Raw genomic sequence first — 25,317 nt, forward strand, 5'->3', positions numbered from 1 at the left:
GAGTTTTCTCAAGCAACCTACACATCAATTTGAAGCTAGTGATGCTAGGAACACATTTAATACATGCATTTATAACATTTAACAACATTCAAACAACCAAATTACCAAATCAAACACACCAAAGTTCATACTCAAGCTAGTTACTTCAAATAACGAAATCGAACATATAAATCATATATTCATGTTAGACTTGAGCCATAGACACTAATTAACAACTTTATAAGTTCAAAAATATCAAGAACACAAAATCTAGTGATTTTAGAAAGTTACCCAAACTTGATGAAGTCGGTATGGAATCGAAGAGGAAGTTGCAAGGATTTCAAATATGTAATTTGTTTTGCAAGACACCCGCTAGCTTGGATTTAGATGATGATTCCTTGTTTGAGAAATTGAGAGAAAATATGGAAGTAGAAGAAGAAAAGGGAAAATGAAAAAGAAAAGATGGGGGTGGGGGTTGACTAGTCAAAGGCTAGTCACCTCTTTGGCATTTTGGCGAAACTAGTCCCTCAAGTTCGGTTGCGGGTGCGTGAATTAACCAAACGAATATTTTAAAAACGCTCGAGTAAACGAGTGATGTTATAATTAAATAACGGGAATATTAAGTACGTTAGTCAACGGAAAATACAATTTTAAATAACGAAAGGTATTATTTAAAAAAAAAAGACGGTGTTAAAAATAAATTTAATGGAAAAATGCGGGATGTTACATTACCTACACCTTAAAAGAAATTTCGTCCCGAAATTTAGTTGGAAGTAGTAGTTGTTGTTTCTCCCTCGAGATCTTGCGTTGCAAATTCTACGGATATGTGAAGGTACTTCCTTGGGCATTTCAACGAACTTTGACAATCGGGATTTGACGTTGATTTAAAGTTCGGTTTCACGATTTATAGTTTCAACCGGTCCTCCTAGGGAGCGACGTTTATCGTTGATAGTAAGTTCATCGAAGAGGATAACAAGTTCTTGTTTCGCAAGACACGCCTTTAAGTTTGATACACAGAATGTAGGGTGAACGGAATTTGTTTGAGTCGGAAGTTCGAAACGGTAAGCAACGGGTACAAAACGCCCCAAGATTTTAAAAGGATCAAAATATCGCGAATTTAGCTTTCTACGTTTTCGACACGGATTACACCTTTTCAAGGCGCGACTTTTAACGTTACGCGGTTTCCCACATGGAATTCGAAAGGTTTACGTCTAACATTGGCATATCTCCTTTGGCGACTACGGGCCGTCTCGAGCCTTTCTCGGATTGGAACGATTTTAATGGTTACTCCATGAATGAGTCCAGGTTCGGTGACTTGATTATCATTTACTTGGTTCTACAAAAGGAGAATGACGTTTCCGGTCATATAAGATTTCAAAAGGTGTGACGTTAAGACTTGAATGATAACCATCGTTGTAAGAGAATTTGGTTAAAGGCAAAAACTTTTCTCAAGTAAATTTGAAGTTGATAACGCAAACTCGTATTATGGTTTTCAAGGTTTGAATCATGTGTTTGCTTGGTTCGTCGATTTGTGGATGATACGCGGTACTCATGTTTAAACGTGGTCCCGAAGCTTTTTGTAAGGCACTCTGAAATCTAGAAGTGAAATGAGAATCTCGATCCGAAACGAGGTACATTTCTTTAAGGTATATTTGAAAAAGTTTGTTAGGACTTGAAAACGTTTGTTGGGACAAGTTTCTGTTTCTCAAGAATTTCGCGCCGCGGAAGATTTATCGGTTTTCGAAAATGTTCGATAGGACTATTCACCCTCGAGGTGAATACTAGTATAGTGTGAAGAGTCTCTCTCTCCATTGAGAATTTAGATAAAATATTTCCTTAAACGGAAGTACGAGTGTAAGGCGAGAGAAGTTTTCGCCTCGATGTGAGCATACCAAGCATTTTGTAGTTCGCCTATAAAAACTATAAGAAAACGAGATAGTACACACGTGTAACATATGTTTGAAGTCGAAAGAATTTGTCATTCATTCGGAAGCATCAATATGGTTCGACAATAATCGAAGATGTGTCCCGGGTATGGTTGTTATCAACATTCTCGGAGTTTTCGGATATTCAAACAAGAAAAATGAAGTCATGTACATGGCACATGGTGGTGGTTAGGTTGATCGAGTCCAATCACCATCACGAGTCATTAGAACTTTGGTATGACTTATCATAATATAACCACGTTGATCGAGTGTCGTTATATTACGCTAACTCATACCTCCATCCCCACATTACTCCATAGATTCAGGTTCGTGTAATCGTGAAGTTTTAAAATGAACAAAGCATAGCGACATCACCAACGTGACTCGTATTTAATCGCAAGAATTAGTGCAACTCTAAAGAAGCGTTCCCCGAGGGAAGTGTATAAATGATTGTTCACGTCAATGCTGTTCAAGTCAAACGATAATGTATTTTGGTGCGAGAAGTGTAACGAATCATGATAACGAATAGTACATAACCGTAGTGTTAAGTATTGATGACGATACTCACCTGGAGTAGTGATAGTAGTAACAAGAAGTGGTAGATAGTAAGGAACAACGGTGTGACACCGGTAGTAAGTTGAAACGGTGGCAAATAACAATCTGGGAGACAGAGTTCCCGAACAAGTGTGACTAATGAAGTCGTCGTCATCCTTACGCGTATGAATCTTTAATTTACGTGTGTTACCAGAAAGTGGCAGAATACGGATTCGTATGACGAAAGTTTGGTACCATTATGGAGTTCACCTAAGAAAGATTCAAGTATATATGCACAAGTAGTCAAGTAAGTGCTATCTATAGCAAATGCAAGTCAGGATGCAATGATTAACTATCCGGTTGTAGTCTAGATTCACTAATGCGTCCTAACGACTCCGTCAGACACACTAATGCACATCCTAGTTCCCTACAACCAACGCTCTGATACCATCTGTAGCGACCCGACAAAATCGTCATTTGACGGCGCCGTTAACTTAGGTCCCGTTACGTGGTCGTAGTCCCTATATGAGACACGTTTGACCAAAATTATGTCGCATTCATTTGAAACGTACAAAACTTACAAAGTTTAGTTTACAAAACCGTTCGACAACAATTTTAAGTTTGCAAAAGTATAAATTATAAATGAGATAACTTGCGACATAATTAGTTTAAAATCACGGTTGCTATAAATAGCGTAAGTATGTAAACGATATGTTTGAATCCAAAGGTGCTATCACTAGCGTATGTATGTATGTATGCTTGACCCCAAGCAAGAAATCAGAGTGCATGCATGTATGCTTAACTCCAAGCAAGTATGAGTGTACGCGGAAGCATGTATCAAATACCCAAGTATGAACCTGAGAAACATATAGAAAACTGTCAACGAAAAACGTTGGTGAAATCATAGGTGTTTTAGTAAACGTTGTATTTGAACCACAAGATTTAGTATAAGATGATTATCAAAATCATTTGCATTCCAAAGTTGTTGTTTGTATCTCGGGCACCCAATTATCAAACTTAACTGTTTTGCACCCTTTGCGTAGTGTTAGAACATACACTAGACCCGAAAATATATTTCATCCGCTAACGGTAGCGAACCGTCCGAATGAGGCTCGTCAAGCCCATGTGATCACATAATATAAGTTCACGTTTACACCCTGCAAGTGTAACTAATGATAATTGAATTGAGGCTTTTTGTTCAAACCCGTACGTGAAATGTTCATTTTCGTACTTGTGTTCAAAGTGTAAAAGTATGATACGTATATGTTTCTCATCCCATATTTAAAGCATAAAAGTTGTTTGAAGGATGGGACTATGATCTCACCTTGAGTGCACGTATGAAAAGTACTTCACAAAGTAACGTGTGCGAAGGATAGTGCTAGTCTTGACCTAAACCAATAGGTCGTATCAATAACGGTAAACACGATAGGTCAAAGATGTTTAATTAGTCCTATGGCTCGTTACGACTCGATTATGTAGCATGTGAATCAAATTGTCAAGTTTCATGCAAGATACAAGTACAGAAACAAGTTAGGAAGGTTGCATAATCATTTGGTTAAGTTTGACAAAAAGTCAAACTTTGGTCGGTCAAAGTCAACGAAAGTCAACACGTTCGGGTCGGGTCCCGAACTATTTTTCTGAGGTTTTTATTCATATATAAGCATGTTAGAACAAGTCTCATGTGAATCGGAGGTCCATAGTGTGCCAAACATTTTTTGTATTTTGACCAAAGAGGTCAGAAACTGGACACGGCTTAGGCCGCGCCGCGGCCCCAAATTGTCGCGCCGCTACAATACACGGGAACTGGTACCTGGTCAGTCTCAAATGTCCAAGTCTCAATTCCAAACACTTTCAAGCATAACTCGCAAACCGCTAATACTTAGAACTCGTATCTTATATCGTTAGAAAGGTAATTTGACAAAGAACACATCTAAATACATTTCACCAACCAAAAATGTTATTTGTAACAATCGGCTTTCCAAAGTAAATGATCAATTAATGCACACATTTAATACACAAATTTGATAAGTGCACATTTATGATTCGGGCATTTAATGCATACATATAACATGCCGTTTTGTAGGTAATCGAGCATACAATACAACTAACTACTTACTAACTACAATTCATGTCATTCAATGCATCAAATATTCATTTCAAGCTTATCAAACCCTAACCCGAATTCACCAAAATCACTAATCAAGTTTGTGGAGTTTTCTCAAGCAACCTACACATCAATTTGAAGCTAGTGATACTAGGAACACATTTAATACATGCATTTATAACATTTAACAACATTCAAACAACCAAATTACCAAATCAAACACACCAAAGTTCATACTCAAGCTAGTTACTTCAAATAACGAAATCGAACATATAAATCATATATTCATGTTAGACTTGAGCCATAGACACTAATTAACAACTTTATAAGTTCAAAAATATCAAGAACACAAAATCTAGTGATTTTAGAAAGTTACCCAAACTTGATGAAGTCGGTATGGAATCGAAGAGGAAGTTGCAAGGATTTCAAATATGTAATTTGTTTTGCAAGACACCCGCTAGCTTGGATTTAGATGATGATTCCTTGTTTGAGAAATTGAGAGAAAATATGGAAGTAGAAGAAGAAAAGGGAAAATGAAAAAGAAAAGATGGGGGTGGGGGTTGACTAGTCAAAGGCTAGTCACCTCTTTGGCATTTTGGCGAAACTAGTCCCTCAAGTTCGGTTGCGGGTGCGTGAATTAACCAAACGAATATTTTAAAAACGCTCGAGTAAACGAGTGATGTTATAATTAAATAACGGGAATATTAAGAACGTTAGTCAACGGAAAATACGATTTTAAATAACGAAAGGTATTATTTAAAAAAAAAGACGGTGTTAAAAATAAATTTAATGGAAAAATGCGGGATGTTACATATAACATAATGAAATTTATATTTTTCTATACAAAATGAATATATATATATATATATATATATATATATATATATATATATATATATATATATATATATATATATATATATATATATATATATAATGATATAACTAATAAATTTATATATATATATTTATTTGATTACAATTATGTATATTAATAAATATACCAATGATATAGGTTCGTGAATTCAAGGCCAACCCTGCATTGTTCAATATAGTCATATGTATTTTTACTACAAAATACATTATGTGAGTTTCATTTGCTCCCTTTTTAAATGCTTTTGCAATATATATTTTTTTGGGACTGAGAATACATGTGCTACATTCTACGATTGTCTTGTTATACCGGATATCTGTACTTATTATTATTATGCTTGGTAACCTAAGAATTAGTGAAAAACACTAATTGACGCGAATCCTAAAGGTAGATCTACGGGCACCAACCACTCCCATTTTCGAATAGTGGAAATGCTTTAGTACTTCGAAGGGTTCTTGTCATACATTTGAATAGTGAAATGTATGATGCCAGATATCTTAAGCGCTATATGTTAAGGTCGGTTACCAGGCGACTCAACGTATGAATGATTTTTGCAGTTGTAATGATCATGCACATTTAATTAAATGAAATCTTGTGACTTATTAAATATTATGATTTTATATAGAAATTAAACCTAAGAACTCACCAACCTTTTGGTTGACACTTTAAAGCATGCTTATTCTCAGGTATGAAAGAAATCTTCCGCTGTGCATTTGCTCAATTTAGAGATATTACTTGGAGTCATTCATGACATATTTCAAAAGACGTTGCATTCGAGTCATTGAGTTCATCAAGATTGTTATTAAGTCAATTATAGTTGGATATATTATGAAATGGTATGCATGCTGTCAACTTTCGATGTAATGAAAGTTTGTCTTTTAAAAACGAATGCAGTGTTTGTAAAATGTATCATATAGTGGTCAAGTACCTCGCGATGTAACCAAATGTAATGTATTTGTCCAGATGGATTAGGACGGGTCCTTTCAGTTGGTATCAGAGCGGTGGTCTTAGCAAACCAGGTCTTGCATTAGTGTGTCTAACTGATAGTTGTTTAGATGCATTAATGAGTCTGGACTTCGACCGTGTCTGCATGTCAAAAGTTCTGCTTATCATTTCTAGTCGGAAATCATCTGCTTATCATCCTTAGGAAATTACCTGCTTATCATTCTTAGTCTAGACATGTCTTACTGCCTCTATTGCGTAGACAGTGTATAGATAAATTCATATCTTAGCGTATCTGTTATTGTTACCTTTGCCTGACAGCTTTCGTAGATTCCTCCGTAACTTATGAGATTTTAGTATTATATATGCATATGTAAATTATGTATTGCAGGGTACTAATCTACATCCTATAATCTATTTCTTATCGAAAATCCTTCATCTGATCGTACGAGATGAATCCCTTAACCAGTTCGAGTCCCTTAGATTTCGATAGCTATTCCGATAGTTATTCTGACAACTATTCCGACATGGATATTCACCTAAGCTCCGGAAGCAGCGTCACCAGAATGAATTAACCAATCAACCATCCCCAATTTATCTGATGGGTTCGTAGTTGACTTAACCGATGGAGACGGGAAGAAGGCGATCCTTTCCACTAACCAAATTGCCCTCTTAACGAAGAACCCGAAGCACTTACCGGTGAACCTGTCCGAAACACCATTTTCTCTCTCATTTCTAGAGTATCTCGTCATGATTATATACTACATCAAATTCTAAACCTTATCCATCCGTTCGTTCTGACCGACAATCATCCTGGTGTAATAGAAGAAGTTAACGAGCTTCGTGCTAGAGTGGTGGCTTTAGAGAATATGGTGCACAACTTGCAATCATCACAAGCACCACAAGCACCATCAACATCAGCACCGTCACCATCAGCAGTACCAACAGCATCATCAGCACCAGCAGCATAACCAGTACCACCATCAACAACATCAACAGTACCATCACCACCACCAACAGCAACATCCGCATCCCACACCTCAATTTTACAATCTGTCCCACGAACATCAACATCATACGCACCATAGATACCAAGGAGTACCAACAACAATGAACGATGATGTATTGATCCATACCTTCATTGAAGAAATATTCTGTGAAGAAGAAATATTCTGCGAAGAATATGTAGTTCTTAATAGTTTTAGAGATTTCTTATTCTATCTCAAATCGAAAATCATATGAGATTAATATCATATTAACTCATTAAATCCATGATTACATCTGAAGAAAATATATATGTATATATGTTTTCATAAAGATTGTAATTAAAAATTCTTTCGTACAAACTGTTAATGGTAAAAATATTTTAACGGGTAGGTAATACCCGAGGAATATTTAGATTGCACATTAATCAGTTACACGGTACATTCTGCGAATCTGGTTCAACAGTCATTTACTATCCTACTTACATTCACCGATATATGAATCTGTTCACCACAAAATAACCATTTTTCATTCAATTTCATAATTGGATTTTGACTTATCAGAATCCAACAAGTGGCATAATGAAGAAAACATTGGACAAATAAAATTTGTTAGAAACAAACAATTTAACTATGAGAAGAATTTTGTTAAGAATCCACGCTAACTGTTCCTAGCTAACTGGTTACATTTTATTTATCGCAATTTAATTATCGAAATTTACATTCTCGCAATTTACATTCTCGCAATTTTATTTATCGTCATTTAATTTCTGTTATTTAATTTACGCACTTTAAATATCAGGACACGTATACAAAGTTTTGACATATCATATCGACGCATGTATATATATTATTTGGAATAACCATAGACACTCTATATGCTATAATGCTTGAGTTCGCTATACAGGGTTGAGGTTGATTCTACAATAATATATATACTTTGAGTTGTGATCGAGTCTGAGACATGTACACGGGTCACGATACGTATTATTTAATTCAAATATTATATATTAAACTATATATGAATTATTGAATTACTAACTGTGGACTATCAACTGAGGACCAACATTGAACAATTAAAATGAGTTAAAATATTGATTATAACATATGAAACTAAACAATTCATCAAGTTTGCCACTTGATCTCATCTTAAACCTCATTTGTATCTTGACGATTACAATCTGCGTTCAAACCTGTCATGATTCTTGAAAACACCTCAATCGAGAGGATGAACCAACCGCACTTCATCTACGGAAGAAAAGATTGATGCAGATAGTCATGCACCTGAAAACACTCGGAACCTGAGTAAACGTTCAAAACGTATCTGTGCTAGCTTCTTTGGCACTGTTATTCGCAAATAACTTTGCAATCTCTTTCCAAATTAGCCAGTTTTGTCACAGCTCAAGCAAGTCAACTTCGAATTTCATTCAGATTAACCTTATTATAACTTTGATATATAAGATTACTTTTCAACATCGTTATCGGAGAACCATTTATATTCCACCACATTAGCAGTAAACTTACCAGCAACTTCATTACTCATTGGCTTAAGTCTCTCCGGAGAACCAATATAATTGTTCATTAAAACCCTATCATATACTCCTCCACACTTTATAACAAGATTTGCCATACCAATTATCGGGAATCAGCAATCAGTACTTTGAAAACTCACAGCATATCTACATCAACAGATATATGTATAACATTTATCTCTTAGAATTATGATCTTTCATTCTGAAATTCTGAAAAACACTCAGTCTACAAATCAATAATCTGAATGTTGAAAAAGCTGAATGAAGCAGCAGAAACCGTAGACAACCATAAACGACCTTAATCATCGGAAGTTTGATGATAAAGAATAGTATGTTGGAAAAGCTTAGAAAAGTTGGAATTGGAAAACGGATTGAGCTAACTACTAAGGAGACCAAGGACAAATACAAGGACCATATCCTATATTCAAAGAATCCAGGTAATTTTGGATCCGTTGAAATCTTTAGAGAATATCTTGCTCCGAATTCATGTTAAAATCTTTCGGAAAATTTTTCTTCATCAACCTTCGAACTTCGAAATTCCAAAATATCATCATAAATATCTTCGATATTTCTGAGGATATTTTCATAAATATTCTCGTCTGAAATTATATACCTCTTCGTGCTTCCTGTGTTTCATTATATTGGAAACTTCTATAAAATCTAAGTTTAATTTATGAATGAATTCTAGAGAAATGTAAAGAAATTGATGCATAAATTAGTATAATATAATGACACTTGATCAACGTGATTATATTACAGTAAGTCATGCTGAGTTTCTAATGGGATGTGATGATTCACAGATCATAACGTCACCATGTGCCATGTTACATAAACTCTTTCATTCTGCTTAACTTCTGAACATATCAAGAAATTGTATTCTTGATAATTTTGTTCTCAGTGATTCTGGTAATTTGACAAATCAAATCGTGCTATTACGTTCTTTCTTGTTTAGAACATTAAGTTCATTCAAAACTCCATACTTACGAATTCTGGACCATTACTCGCTTTACTATAGGTCGAGAAGAGAATAAAAAGGCAAAGAACTCCAAAATATAAGGGAAAATATAAAACCCAATAACAACACGGAGGTTACAAACCGTGGGTATTAATATGAATAGTAATATAAAGAGGCGGTAGAACTAAGAATAGTATCACCCCAAGGTAATAGTAGAAGTAAACAGATTCTTCTGGTGAAAGATTAAAAAAAAGAAGGATGACAGAAATGTTAATTAGGAAAATATCAAGGATTAGAACGGGATTAAGCATTTTCACAATCTTTTGGATATATGAACTAAGAAAGAAAGTATAGGAATGGTGATAATAATGGAACGAAGAGTTTAATTTATAAGGGAAATATCAGACAGGGTAATCGAAGCAGATTGACCACATTTAATCAAAGAGAATCCTAATTTCCTTAAATCCCGAAGAATCAGATCTTATAGATTTCAAAGATTTTCTTTAATCCCTTGAATTCCAGAATTCAACAGTGACTACATCAAAAGTCAAGATGCATCTTTATTTCTTATTTCACTCTTTTGTGATAGCTTCACTCGTACGCTTCGTGTAATCGAATTGTTTTATCTAAATTACTCAATGATGAAAAAAACTTTATTTATCGAATCATATTCGTCATGAAAACATTTTTATTGTTAGCCATGACCACCTTACTCAAATTTCGGGACGAAATTTCTTTAACGGGTAGGTACTGTGACGACCTGGAAATTTCTGACCAAATTTAAACTTAATCTTTATATGTTTCTGACACGATAAGCAAAGTCGGTAATGTTGAGTCACAAAAGTTTTGAACTATGTTCATATATTCAATTACCCTTCGACTATTCTCGACGATTCACGAACAATTGTTTTTAAATAAATATGCATATATATAAAAATATAAAAATATATTTGGAATAATGAAATGCAATTGAATGATTAGAAGTAAGAATGCAAAATATTATACAAGATAATAAAATGATTAATAAATTAAAACTATATATAAATATATATGATTCCTCTAAATAATTATTATGTATATTGAATCATATATAAAAGGTCTAAATATCATATGTTATTATTAGTAAAAAAAATTCTATAATATATAAAATTATTATATTAAATGTAATTACAAGGTTAAAATATAATTGTTATACTAATATTATTATTATTACCATTATTGTTAGTTATATTATTATTTTCAATATATAATAAATAGATATAAAAGTCAATATAATTAATTTGTTATGGTTATCATTATTAATATCATTATTATTATAATTAATAATAAAAATTATGATAGTATATATTATTAAGGTTATTATTATCATTATTTTAAAAATTACACTTATTAATTAATATTAAAAATATTAATATAAAAATACTACAATTAAATCTCATTATTATCATTGATAAAATTTTAAATTGTTATTAATTATTATTAGCTGTATTGTTAAGATTATTATTATTTAGTTATATAATAATTATTATTATTTGTATTATTAATAATACTTATTTGTTAATAATATTAATTATATATGAAATAAAAATGAAGATAATGACTTGAATCTGTTATAGATCGTTGTCAAGTTGTTTTCATTTTTGTTTTGTGTCTCTGAATCTAGTACAAATCAAATTCAATCACTACAGCAAAAACCAAATTCTGTTATCAATCCCATTCGATAATTTTTTTTTATTTTTCTTCATTTATTTATTTCTGTATCTGACTCGTTTTTCTACCAAGGATTCAATCCTTATTTAATCCCCTCCATTCCAACTGCAAACGAAACCTAATTGACTTGCAGTATCCACTATCAATTCCAAATATCATTTATAACATTCAAATTAACGAATTTAATCAAAAAAATGGAAGAACACAGGTAACTAACCCTGTTCTTGTAGAATTTTTCAAATATTTTGATTTCGATTGAAATTTCAAAATGTAAAAATGCCATTATGTTAGGAATCCTTTATGTAATCTTTCTGTAAAATATCAATTATCAATTTTTATTATCAAGTTCTAATTCTCAAGTCAAACTAAAGTTTTCAAAAAGTCAACCATATGTTCATCATAAAATTCAAGAGTTATAAAATGTTTTAGATCCAATCGAGGTTACAGAAAGTTTATATAAGTGATTAGGAATCTTTTTCATGAAGAAACTATAAGCTAAAACGTTCGAAATTTTCAATTTGATTATTGTATTCTTCGTTTCAAATAAAAGCTGTTACAGCTTATTTTTTTTATTTTTATTCATTCTGTTTCAGATAAATTTAATCATCATCTATTAATCATTTTTGTATAAATATAAAACTTAAAACTAATAAGGAAAATTCGTTGTACAAAAGTTTGGTCTCTGGTCGATCTTGGATTTGAGATGAAGAAGATATAGAACACTAATATATACGGGTTATATAATTTAATTGTGAGAATGAATCTGAAAAATAAGCAGCAGCAGAATGGTTTGTGGGTGTTGTCGGGTATCGAGAGGTCGCGGGTTCGAGCCTTGTTTGGGGCATTTCTTTTTAGAAGAACATTACAAGGGTATACACTTTTAATTTAATTTCCATTATTATTATTTTCATCATCATCATTATTATTATTATTATTATTATTATTATTATTATTATTATTATTATTATAATTATAATTATTATTATTATTAATTGTTGTTATTAGTATTATGATAACATAAATATTATGGTTAATAATATTATCATTTTTGTTAATAAGAAGTATCACTAGGTATTATTATTAGTGTTATTATTAGTATTAATATTGATGTAAGTATTATTATGAGTAGAATTATTATTATTAGTGTTAGTATGAGACTAATACAAACGAGTATTATTAAAAAATAGTACTAGTATCATTTTTTTAATTATTATTATTAATAACAAGAGAGTTATTACTAAGATTAACATTAGTAATAAGATTGATACAATTATTATTGTCTTTATTGTTAAGTTAAGTATCACTATAACTATCATACTACAAGTTATTATTATCATCATTAAAATTAATATTAAGATTACTATTATTATTACCACTAATATAATTATAAGTATCATCATTTATATTATCATGAGTATTATTAATATATAACTACTAAAATCATTATCATAAATATCATTAACAGTAAAATTCATATTTTACAGTTATAATTATTATATTCATTATCATTATCATAACCATTAAAATAATTAGTAACAATATTATCTTTATTAGTAGTAATAAGAATTATCATCATTTTTTTTACCATTACTAACATTATTATAAATATTACATTATTTTTAACAAACAAATTATATATAAAAATGTATTCAATACGTATAACATAATGAAATTTATATTTTTCTATACAAAATGAATATATAAAACATATATATATATATATATATATATATATATATATATATATATATATATATATATATATATATATATATATATATATATATATATATATATATATATATAATGATATAACTAATAGATTTATATATATATATATTTATTCGATTACAATTATGTATATTAATAAATATACCAATGATATAGGTTCGTGAATCCAAGGCCAACCCTGCATTGTTCAATATAGTCATATGTATTTTTACTACAAAATAAATTAGGTGAGTTTTATTTGCTCCCTTTTTAAATGCTTTTGCAATATATATATTTTTGGGACTGAGAATACATGCGCTGCTTTTATAAATGTTTTACAAAATAAGCACAAGTTCATGAAACTACATTCTACAATTGTCTTGTTATACCGGATATCTGTACTTATTATTATTATTATGCTTGGTAACCTAAGAATTAGTGAAAAACACTAATTGACGCGAATCCTAAAGGTAGATCTACAGGCACCAACCACCCCCATTTTCGAATAGTGGAAATGCTTTAGTACTTCGAAGGGTTCTTGTCATACATTTGAATAGTGGAATGTATGATGCCAGATATCTTAAGCACTCTATGTTAAGGTCGGTTACCAAGCGACTCAACGTATGAATGATTTTTACAGTTGTAATGATCCTGCACATTTAATTAAATGAAATCTTGTGGCTTATTAAATATTAAGATTTTATATAGAAATTAAACCTATGAACTCACCAACCTTTTGGTTGACACTTTAAAGCATATTTATTCTCAGGTATGAAAGAAATCTTCTGCTGCGCATTTGCTCAATTTAGAGATATTACTTGGAGTAATTCATGACATATTTCAAAAGACGTTGCATTCGAGTCATTGAGTTCATCAAGATTGTTATTAAGTCAATAATAGTTGGATATATTATGAAATGGTATGCATGCTGTCAACTTTCGATGTAATGAAAGTTTGTCTTTTAAAAACGAATGCAGTGTTTGTAAAATGTATCATATAGAGGTCAAGTACCTCGCGATGTAACCAAATGTAATGTATTCGTCCAGATGGATTAGGATGGGTCCTTTCAATGATCTTCATGTAACTTGTAGATCTAGCTTTATGCTTTAAGAATCTTCAGGAACATTAAAGATTCAAGCTTTCTAGCTTAGGGTTTCATTACTTTTACTAGATCTTAGCTTCCTAGCTTATGGTCTCATTAATGTTGTAAAGATCCAAGCTTTTTAGCTTAGGGTTTTCTTAATACTTGAGATCTAAGTTATCATTGTAGATCTCACTTACTTGGAACCTTTTTGTGATTGTTGTGATGATAAAGATCAACTCTTCATCATCTCATATGATGAAGGTGCATAAACTTGTGTAAAAAGGACAAACGTTGAAGCTTTATTGCGTGTATGCAATAAAGAGGCAACCTTGATGTTCAAAACTTGTAAAATGATAGCTTTTACTCTTATTTGTGTGTTGATGTTTGAAACTTGGTCAAAGTGATGCTAAAACATCAAAGATTTGTACACTTGAAGCTTACACGCATCAAAGATGAGAACCGTGATGAGCATCAAGCACCAAGAAACCCACCGGAGCAATAGTTTGCTGTTTTTCGGGGTCTGATCAGAATCTTGGATTTCTGGAAAATTGATTTTCAGATAGTTCGTTTTGAGTAGATGACTTTTCGTTTAGGCCTCGCCTAAATCCGATATACGATTTAGGATTTATAGCCTTCTGAAAGTCACTACACCGGTCAAACGACATCGAGTTAGGTTCTGAAAATTGGACAGCTATTAGAGGACTCACATAAGGAGCCTTGGCCACTGACCACGTGTCTTTTCGATTTGTATAGAGGTCATAGCAGCTGTCTGAAGTCAGCCTTTTATTTCGATCTCTATTCTTGATGAAAACTTACTTTATCTTTTACGAATGATGATGACGATGATTATGCTTAGGACTTTACTTACATACTTTTAAACCTTTTGGGACAATATACTAACTTAGTGACCTTTGACTTAGGTTGATGACCTTTCGGACCAACTTACTACTTGCATACGTTTCATATCAACTTTTACTGCTTATTCACTGTGAGTTATAGCTTCCCTTTTTATTTTAACTATTTTTGGGACTGAGAATAGATGCGCTTTTTATGTTTTACATACTAGACACGAGTACTTAAACTTTACATATGTGTGGGTGATATAACGACATAAATATTCCCCTTAGCAAGGTAACGTTTAATCATTGGTTTTTGAACCGGCGAACGCGAATATTAGATATGGATCCATAGGATTTGACATCCCCACTCGGGCTAGTCGTGCTAGCATTTAACAGGTGTTTGATACTTCGAGGACATACACACTCACCAAGTGTACTTTTTGGGGGTATTATTATTATTACGTTAAGTTAGTTACCGGGTGCCCACAGATAAGCATATACTTTATCATACTGATTTGAAATACTGATTTGAAATGCTGGTTGAAGCACTAAAATCTCGTGGTCTACATTACGTTACTGATTACAAACAAACTATAGCTCACCAACATTCGTGTTAACTTTTTAAGCATGTATTTCTCAGGTGCTTAGACGTTGTTGCTTCCGATGTTAGACTTGCTATTATAGTCTTGGTGTTATAGACTTGCTGTTAAAGACTCGCTGTGTTAGACTTCCGCTGCATTACTTAGAGATGTCTCAATCATGTAACTTTTACTTTGCATTCACAACTTATGATATTTACGAGCTATGGCTTTGTAATGACCGTTGTGTCACGTACTCATGTTAATGCTTTCTATTTGTAGAAGAAAGTTATCTTTTGTAAAACGATATCTTTTCATGAATGCAAAATTGATTTTTAAACAGCATATAGTGTTTGACCTTGTAATGATTCTGTTGTTGATGATCCGTACATGATGATTTTTTACGGGGCATCACATTTGGTATCAGAGCATTTGTTGTAGGGAATTAGATTGCATTAGTGAGTCTTGACCGAGTCGAGTAGGATTCGCTAATAGAACTAATCTACAACTTGCTTGTTTACTTATTTCTGCAGAGCTGCTGCATGCTACTGTATTATATTACTGCATGTTACTGCTTACAACTACTGCATGCTACTGCTTACTCTTACTACTATGTGAACTTGCTGTATGCTATTTCTTATTCTCGCTACAGCATTCTACTATCTGCTTTTGATTGCATGTTACTTTTGCTTAATACTGTTAATATTGCTATGCTATGTACTGCTGTAGATGATCTAGGCTGCTGTAGTTATTATGCCTGATTACGTTCTTGCTACACGTCCTCTATTCTCTGTACCGATTTGGAAAGTTTATCCTACCTAGTTCAGATGTTTTTCTGAACCCTTTTCCGACTTGTCTAACCCTGAGGACTAGTATCGTAATCCACCTGTTATTACCGTTCCACCGTTCCAGAGATCAAAACGTTACTTCACGCAATCTAGGAAGAGTACCCCTCAGATTACATGCCCGCTGAAGTTGATCCTCGGAGGAGGAGATATGTGAGGACTTATCGGAGTAACCGCACCCCGAGCTCACTCTAATTAGCCACGTACAACGTATGAACATTAGAAGGTTGTTCAGTTTCCGTAAGTTGACCCGTATCCCGTACGCTTTCATGACCGTCGCTTATCTCTTTCATGCTTCACCACTACTCGACGATCTAACGACACTTCTGGACTTAGGTCCCTAACACTCTTAGGCATTGGAGAAGTCGGGAAGGCATCTCCTTCCACAAGCTCATAGTGTCTTCCACTGAAGCTCAGCCATACCCAAAGACTTGGGAGTCACCTCAAGACATATCGTATTACTACTTGCTACACGTACAACTCGACACGAGACTCAGATTGAATTTCTAAAAAGAAACCTAACGACGTTACCTGAACTCGAACATTTTGAAGAAATTTTGGTACATTTAGGCATTGATGCATGACCTACGGAACCTATGCACCCACACCGAGAAACCGTGAGATTTATTATGTAGATTTTGTTTTGAGATAACATAGACAAAGCAACATTAGATGAAATTGAGTAGAACTTGAAGTGATCACGTTACATTGACCATATGGAGTGATATTGGAAAGAACGTACAATTTAGTACAATATAATGACGCCAGGCCAGCATGATTATATTGAAGTAAATCATGCAGAAGTCCCAATGCTACTATATAAGGAATATGAAGTGATTCAAAGAAAATTTTGGTAGGAACCACTTGAGTATACGCATTATGGTCTATTAGAGGTAGGGAAAGAATAACCACTTAGCCCAGGTACTGTACAAGAAGGGCCTTGATTGCAGAATTGATAACCCGAAAATCTGTTATAGATATAGAAACCCTGGACACTTAAGGAAAAATTTCTCAATTAGGAAAAACTTTGGACTTACCTGCGGTAGAGCAATCGTTATCTCAGCTATAGAGACTCGCATGGATCCTGATTTTAGTTAGGGTACATTTCTTCACAACGTTTATTGTCTCAAAGTTGTTTAATACTAGAGCGATAGAAACCTTATATCTAAGAACCTTAGTGTTATGACTAATAAGCCATTAACAACCATGAGGGTTAAGTATTCTATAGGACAAGCAAATGGTAAGCTGGCAGAGATAGTGGAATAAATCAGGTAGTACCTTAAAATTAATAGGTGGGTCATTTGGAGATGACCTCATGTCAACTCAACTTGGAAGTTTTAAAGTAGTAGTTGGAAGGAATTATTTACAAGTAGATGTTATTGGAGAAGATTGATAGAATTTTTCACGATAGCATAATAAGATTTGGTTGGAATAAACCTTAAGATTAACCTAACACCCATCAATTTGGGAAGCTTTGATGTAATAGTTGGAATGGACTGGCTTTCAAGGATGAAAGCAAAAGTTATTTATAGTTAGGAGATTATTCTCATACCTCGCGAGAATGGTGAGCCATTAATAGTTTATGGGGAGAAGTAGCCTGAAGCTGAACCTTATTAGTTGCATGACAACAACTCAAAATCTGAAATGTCCCGTTCATATTGATTATAAACATTCCATATTAATTGATTTCGTTTCGAGGTTTTGACCTCTATATGAGACGTTTTTCAAAGACTGCATTCATTTTTAAAACAACCATAACCTTTATTTTATCAATAAAGGTTTCAAAAGCATTACGTAGATTATCAAATAATGATAATCTAAAATATACTGTTTATACACGACCATTACATAATGGTTTACAATAGAAATATATTACATCGACATATGTTTCTTGAATGCAGTTTTTACACAATATCATACAAACATGGACTCTAAATCTTGTCCTTATTTTAGTATGCAACAGCGGAAGCTCTTAGTATTCACCTGAGAATAAACATGCTTTAAACGTCAACAAAAATGTTGGTGAGTTATAGGTTTAACCTATATATATCAAATCATAACAATAGACCACAAGATTTCATATTTCAATACACATCCCATACATAGAGATAAATCATTCATATGGTGAACACCTTGTAACCGACATTAACAAGATGCATATATAAGAATATCCCCATCATTTCGGGACACCCTTCGGATATGATATAAATTTCGAAGTACTAAAGCATCCGGTACTTTGGATGGGGTTTGTTAGACCCAATAGATCTATCTTTAGGATTCGCGTCAATTAGGGTGTCTGTTCCCTAATTCTTAGATTACCAGACTTAATAAAAAGCGGCATATTCGATTTCGATAATTCAACCATAAAATGTAGTTTCATGTACTTGTGTCTATTTTGTAAATTATTTATAAAACCTGCATGTATTCTCATCCCAAAAATATTAGATTTTAAAAGTGGGACTATAACTCACTTTCACAGATTTTTCCTTCCTCGGAAATAAGACTTAGCCACGGATCGATTCACGAACCTATACAAATATGTACATATATATATCAAAGTATGATCAAAATGAAATTACAACCATTTTTATTATGTTTTAAAGATTTGAGTGTATTAAGTCAGTTGTCCTCGTTAGTAACCTACAACTAGTTGTCCACAGTTAGATGTACAGAAATAAATCGATATATATATATTATCTTGAATCAATCCACAACCCAGTGTATACACGTCTCAGGCTAGATCACAACTCAAAGTATATATATTTTTAGAATCAACCTCAATCCTGTATAGTTAACTCCAACATTACTGCATATAGAGTGTCTATGGTTGTTCCAAATAATATATATACATGGGTCGATATGATATATCAAAACATTTGCATACGTGTCTATGGTATCCCAAGATTACATAATATATTAGAATACATGTATAATACAATATAAGTTAGCTAGGATATGATTTGTATAGATTTGTTAAACATTTCCCGTAGCTAAAATAATCAAAAAATATCCAATCTTGTTTTACCCATAACTTCTCCATTTTAAATCCGTTTTGAGTTAATCAAATTGCTATGGTTTCATTTGAACTCTAATTTAAGAATCTAAACAGAAAAGGTATAGGTTTATAGTCGTAAATTTAAGTTACAAGTCAATTACTAAAGAGGTAGTCATTTCCGTTGAAAAAACGACATCTTGATGACCATTTTGGAAAACATAATTTCACCTTGAGTTTAACCATGATTTTTGGATATAGTTTCATGTTTATAAGAAAAATCATTTTCCCAGAAGAACAACTTTTAAATCAAAGTTTATCATAGTTTTTAATTAACTAACCCAAAACAGCCCGCGGTGTTACTACGATGGCGTATGTCCGGTTTTACGGTGTTCTTCGTGTTTCCAGGTTTTAAATCATTAAGTTAGCATATCGTATAGATATAGAACATGTGTTTAGTTGATTTTAAAAGTCAAGTTAGAAGGATTAACTTTTGTTTGTGAACAAGTTTAGAATTACTAAACTATGTTCTAGTGATTACAAGTTTAAACCTTCGAATAAGATAGCTTTATATGTATGAATCAAATGATGTTATGAACATCATTACTACCTCAAGTTTTCTGAATAAAGCTACTAGAAATGAGAAAAATGGATCTAGCTTCAAAGGATCCTTGGATGGCTTGAAAGTTCTTGAAGCAGAATCATGACACGAAAATAGTTCAAGTAAGATTTTCACTCGAAATAAGATTGTTATAGTTGTAGAAATGTAGAAATTGAATTAAAGTTTGAATATGAATATTACCTTGAATTAGAAAGATAACCTACTATAAATAACAAAGGTTCCTTGATCTTAAATGATTACATGAAATGGATTAGAAAGCTTGGAATTAGACTTGCAAACCTGGAAGTATTCTTGATTTTTATGAAACTATACTTATGGAATTTATGAAGAACACTTAGAACTTGAAGATGGAACTTGAGAGAGATCAATTAGATGAAGAAAATTGAAGAATTAAAGTGTTTGTAGGTATTTTTGGTCGTTAGTATATGGAATAGATATAAAAGATATGTAATTTTGTTTTCATGTAAATAAGTCATGAATGATTACTAATATTTTTGTAATTTTATGAGATATTTCATGCTAGTTGCCAAATGATGGTTTCCACATGTGTTAGGTGACTCACATGGGCTGATAATAGCTGATCATTGGAGTGTATATACCAATAGTACATACATCTAAAAGCTGTGTATTGTACGAGTATGAATACGGGTGCATACGAGTAGAATTGTTGATGAAACTGAACGAGGATGTAATTGTATGCATTTTTGTTAAGTAGAAGTACTTTGATATGTGTCGTGAAGTCTTTCAAAAGTGTAAGAATACATATCAAAACACAACATGTATATACATTCTAATGGAGTCGTTAAGTCTTCGTTAGTCGTTACATGCAAGTGTTGTTTTGAAACCTTTAAGTTAACGATCTCAATTAATATTGTTAACCCAATGTTTATTATATCAAATGAGATGTTAAATTATTATATTTTCATGATATTATGATATATGAATATCTCTTAATATGATATATACATTAAAATATCGTTACAACGATAATCGTTATATATAAGTCTCGTTTCGTAATTCTTGAGTTAGTAGTCTTGTTTTTACATATGTAGTTCATTGTTAACACACTTAATGATATATTTAAATATCATTTTATCATGTTAAATATAGTGTATCAATATCTTAATATGATACATATATATTTAGTAGACGTTATCATAACGATAATCGTTATATATATCATTTCGAGTTTTTTAAATTAGTAATCTCATTTCTTATGTATATCACACATTGTTAATATACTTAGTGAGATACTTACTCATCATAATCTCATGTCAACCATATATATATGTCTATATATACCACAACATGTAGTTTTTATAAATTTGTAACATTCGTGAATCGCCAGTCAACTTGGGTGATCAATTGTCTATATGAAACTTATTTCATTTAATCAAGTCTTAACAAGTTTGATTGCTTAACACGTTGGAAACATTTAGTCATGTAAATATCAATCTCAATTAATATATATAAACATGGAAAAGTTCGGGTCAGTACAGTACCTACCCGTTAAATATATTTCGTCCCGAAATTTTAAGCTGTTGAAGGTGTTGACGAATCTTCTGGAAATAGATGCGGGTATTTCTTCTTCATCTGATCTTCACGCTCCCAGGTGAACTCGGGTCCTCTACGAGAATTCCATCGAACCTTAACAATCGGTATCTTGTTTTGCTTAAGTCTCTTAACCTCACGATCCATTATTTCGACGGGTTCTTCAATGAATTGAAGTTTTTCATTGATTTGGATTTCGTCCAATGGAATAGTGAGAACTTCTTTAGCAAAACATTTCTTCAAATTCGAGACGTGGGAAGTGTTATGTACAGCCGCGAGTTGTTGAGGTGAAACCTTAAGCATGACTATTTCTCTAATTTCAAACTCTATATATTTTCTTTTACTGTCCACGTAGCTCTTTTGTCGACTCTGGGCGGTTTTCAATCGTTGTTGAATTTGGATGATTTTCTCGGTAGTTTCTTGTATTATCTCCGAACCCGTAATCTGTCTATCCCCCACTTCATTCCAACAAATCGGAGACCTGCACTTTCTACCATAAAGTGCCTCAAACGGCGCCATCTCAATACTAGAATGATAACTGTTGTTGTAGGAAAATTCTGCTAACGGTAGGTGTCGATCCCAATTGTTTCCGAAATCAATAACACATGCTCGTAGCATGTCTTCAAGCATTTGTATCGTCCTTTCGCTCTGCCCATCAGTTTGTGGATGATAGGCAGTACTCATGTCTAGACGAGTCCCCAATGCTTGTTGCAACGTCTGCCAGAACCTTGAAAGAAATCTACCATCCCTATCAGAGATAATAGAGACGGGTATTCCATGTCTGGAGACAACCTCCTTCAAATACAATCGCGCCAACTTCTCTATTTTGTCATCTTCTCTCATTGGCAGGAAGTGTGCTGACCTGGTTAGACGATCAACTATTACCCAAATAGTATCATAACCACTTGCAGTCCTTGGCAATTTAGTAATTAAATCCATGGTAATGTTTTCCCATTTCCATTCCGGGATTTTAGGTTGTTGTAGTAGACCTGATGGTTTCTGATGTTCAGCTTTGACCTTAGAACACGTCAAACATTCTGCTACATATTTAGCAATATCGGCTTTCATACCCAGCCACCAAAAGTGTTTCTTGAGATCTTTAGACATCTTCCCCGCTCCAGGATGTATTGAATATCTGGTTTTATGTGCTACTTTAAGTACCATTTCTCTCACATCTCCAAACCTTGTTACCCAATTCTATCAGCCCTATATCGGGTTCCGTCTTTCCGAATATTAAGATGTTTCTCTGATCCTTTGGGTATCTCATTCTTCAACTTTCCTTCTTTTACAACCCCCTGTTGCGCCTCCTTTATTTGAGTAGTAAGGTTAGTACGAATAATTATATTCATAGCTTTTACCCGTATAGGTTCTCTGTCCTTTCTACTCAAAGCATCGGCTACCACATTCGCCTTCCCCGGGTGGTATCGAATCTCAAAATCATAATCATTCAACAGTTCAATCCACCTACGTTGTCTCATATTCAGTTGCTTCTGATTAAATATATGTTGGAGACTTTTGTGGTCGGTATAAATAATACTTTTGACCCCATATAAATAATGCCTCCAAGTCTTTAATCTAAAAACAACAGCACCCAATTCCAAATCGTGAGTCGTATAATTTTGCTCGTGAATCTTCAATTGTCTAGACGCATAAGCAATCACCTTCGTTCGTTGCATTAATACACAACTGAGACCTTACCTTGATGCGTCACAATAAATCACAAAATCATCATTCCCTTCAGGCAATGACAATATAGGTGCCGTAGTTAGCTTTTTCTTCAATAACTGAAACGCCTTCTCTTGTTCATCCTTCCATTCAAATTTCTCCCCTTTATGCGTTAATGCAGTCAAGGGTTTTGCTATTTTGGAGAAATCTTGGATGAATCTTCTGTAGTAACCAGCCAATCCTAAAAATTGACGTATATGCTTCGGAGTTTTTGGGGTTTCCCACTTTTCAACGGTTTTGATCTTTGCCGGGTCCACCTGGATACCTTCTTTGTTCACTATGTGACCGAGGAATTGAACTTCTTCCAACCAAAATGCACACTTTGAAAACTTAGCGTACAGTTTTTCTTTCCTCAATACTTCTAGCACTTTTCTCAAATGTTCTTCATGCTCTTGATCATTCTTTGAGTAAATAACTATGTCATCGATGAAAACAATGACAAACTTGTTAAGATATGGCCCACACACTCGGTTCATAAGGTCCATGAACACAGCTGGTGCGTTAGTCAATCCAAACGGCATAACCATAAACTCGTAATGACCATAACGTGTCCTAAAAGCAGTTTTTAGAATATCATCTTCCTTTACTCGCATTTGATTATATCCAGAATGTAAATCGATTTTCGAATAAACCGACGAGCCTTGTAGTTGATCAAATAAGTCGTCAATTCTCGGCAGTGGATAACGGTTTTTGATGGTAAGTTTATTCAACTCTCTGTAGTCAATACACAACCTAAATGTACCATCCTTCTTCTTGACAAACAAAACAGGAGCTCCCCATGGTGATGTGCTTGGTCGAATGAAACCACGTTCTAATAATTCTTGCAGTTGGCTTTGTAGTTCTTTCATCTTGCTGGGTGCAGTCTGTAAGGAGCACGAGCTATTGGTGCAGCTCCTAGTACAAGATCTATTTGAAATTCAACAGATCGATGTGGAGGTAGTCCCGGTAATTCTTTCGGAAATACATCGGGAAATTCTTTTGTGACGGGAACATCATTGATGCTCTTTTCTTCAGTTTGTACTTTCTCGACGAGTGCTAGAATAGCATAGCAACCTTTTCTTATTAGTTTTTGTGCCTTCAAATTACTAATAAGATGTAGCTTCGTGTTGCCCTTTTCTCCGTACACCATTAAGGGTTCTCCTTCTTCTCGTACAATGCGAATTGCATTTTTGTAACATACGATCTCTGCTTTCATCTCCTTCAGCCAGTCCTTGCCAACTATTACATCAAAACTCCCTAACTCTACTAGTATCAAATCAATCTTAAATATTTCGCTACCCAGTTTAATTTCTTGATTCCGGCATATATAATCTGCTGAAATTAATTTTCCGTTTGCTAATTCGAGTAAAAATTTACTATCCAACGGCGTCAATGGACAACTTAATTTAGAACAAAAATCTCTACTCATATAGCTTCTATCCACACCAGAATCAAATAAAAGGTAAGCAGATTTATTGTCAATAAGAAACGTACCCGTAACAAGCTCCGGGTCTTCCTGTGCCTCTGCCGCATTAATATTGAAAACTCTTCCGCGGCCTTGTCCATTCATGTTCTCCTGGTTCGGGCAATTTCTAATAATGTGGCCCGGTTTTCCACATTTATAACAAACTACATTGGCATAACTTGCTTCGACACTACTTGCTCTGCCATTACTCGTTCCGACATTATTTGTTCCTTTCGTTCTATTAACCCCTGGTCCGTAGACCTCACACTTCGCCGTGCTATGACCATTTCTTTTACACTTGTTGCAAAATTTGGTGCAGAACCCCGAGTGATACTTTTCACACCTTTGGCATAGTTGCTTCTGATTGTTGTTGTTGTTACGGTTGTTAT

The sequence above is a fragment of the Rutidosis leptorrhynchoides genome, chromosome 1 (genome assembly GCF_046630445.1).
Source record: "Rutidosis leptorrhynchoides isolate AG116_Rl617_1_P2 chromosome 1, CSIRO_AGI_Rlap_v1, whole genome shotgun sequence".
NCBI classification, from domain to species: domain Eukaryota; kingdom Viridiplantae; phylum Streptophyta; class Magnoliopsida; order Asterales; family Asteraceae; genus Rutidosis; species Rutidosis leptorrhynchoides.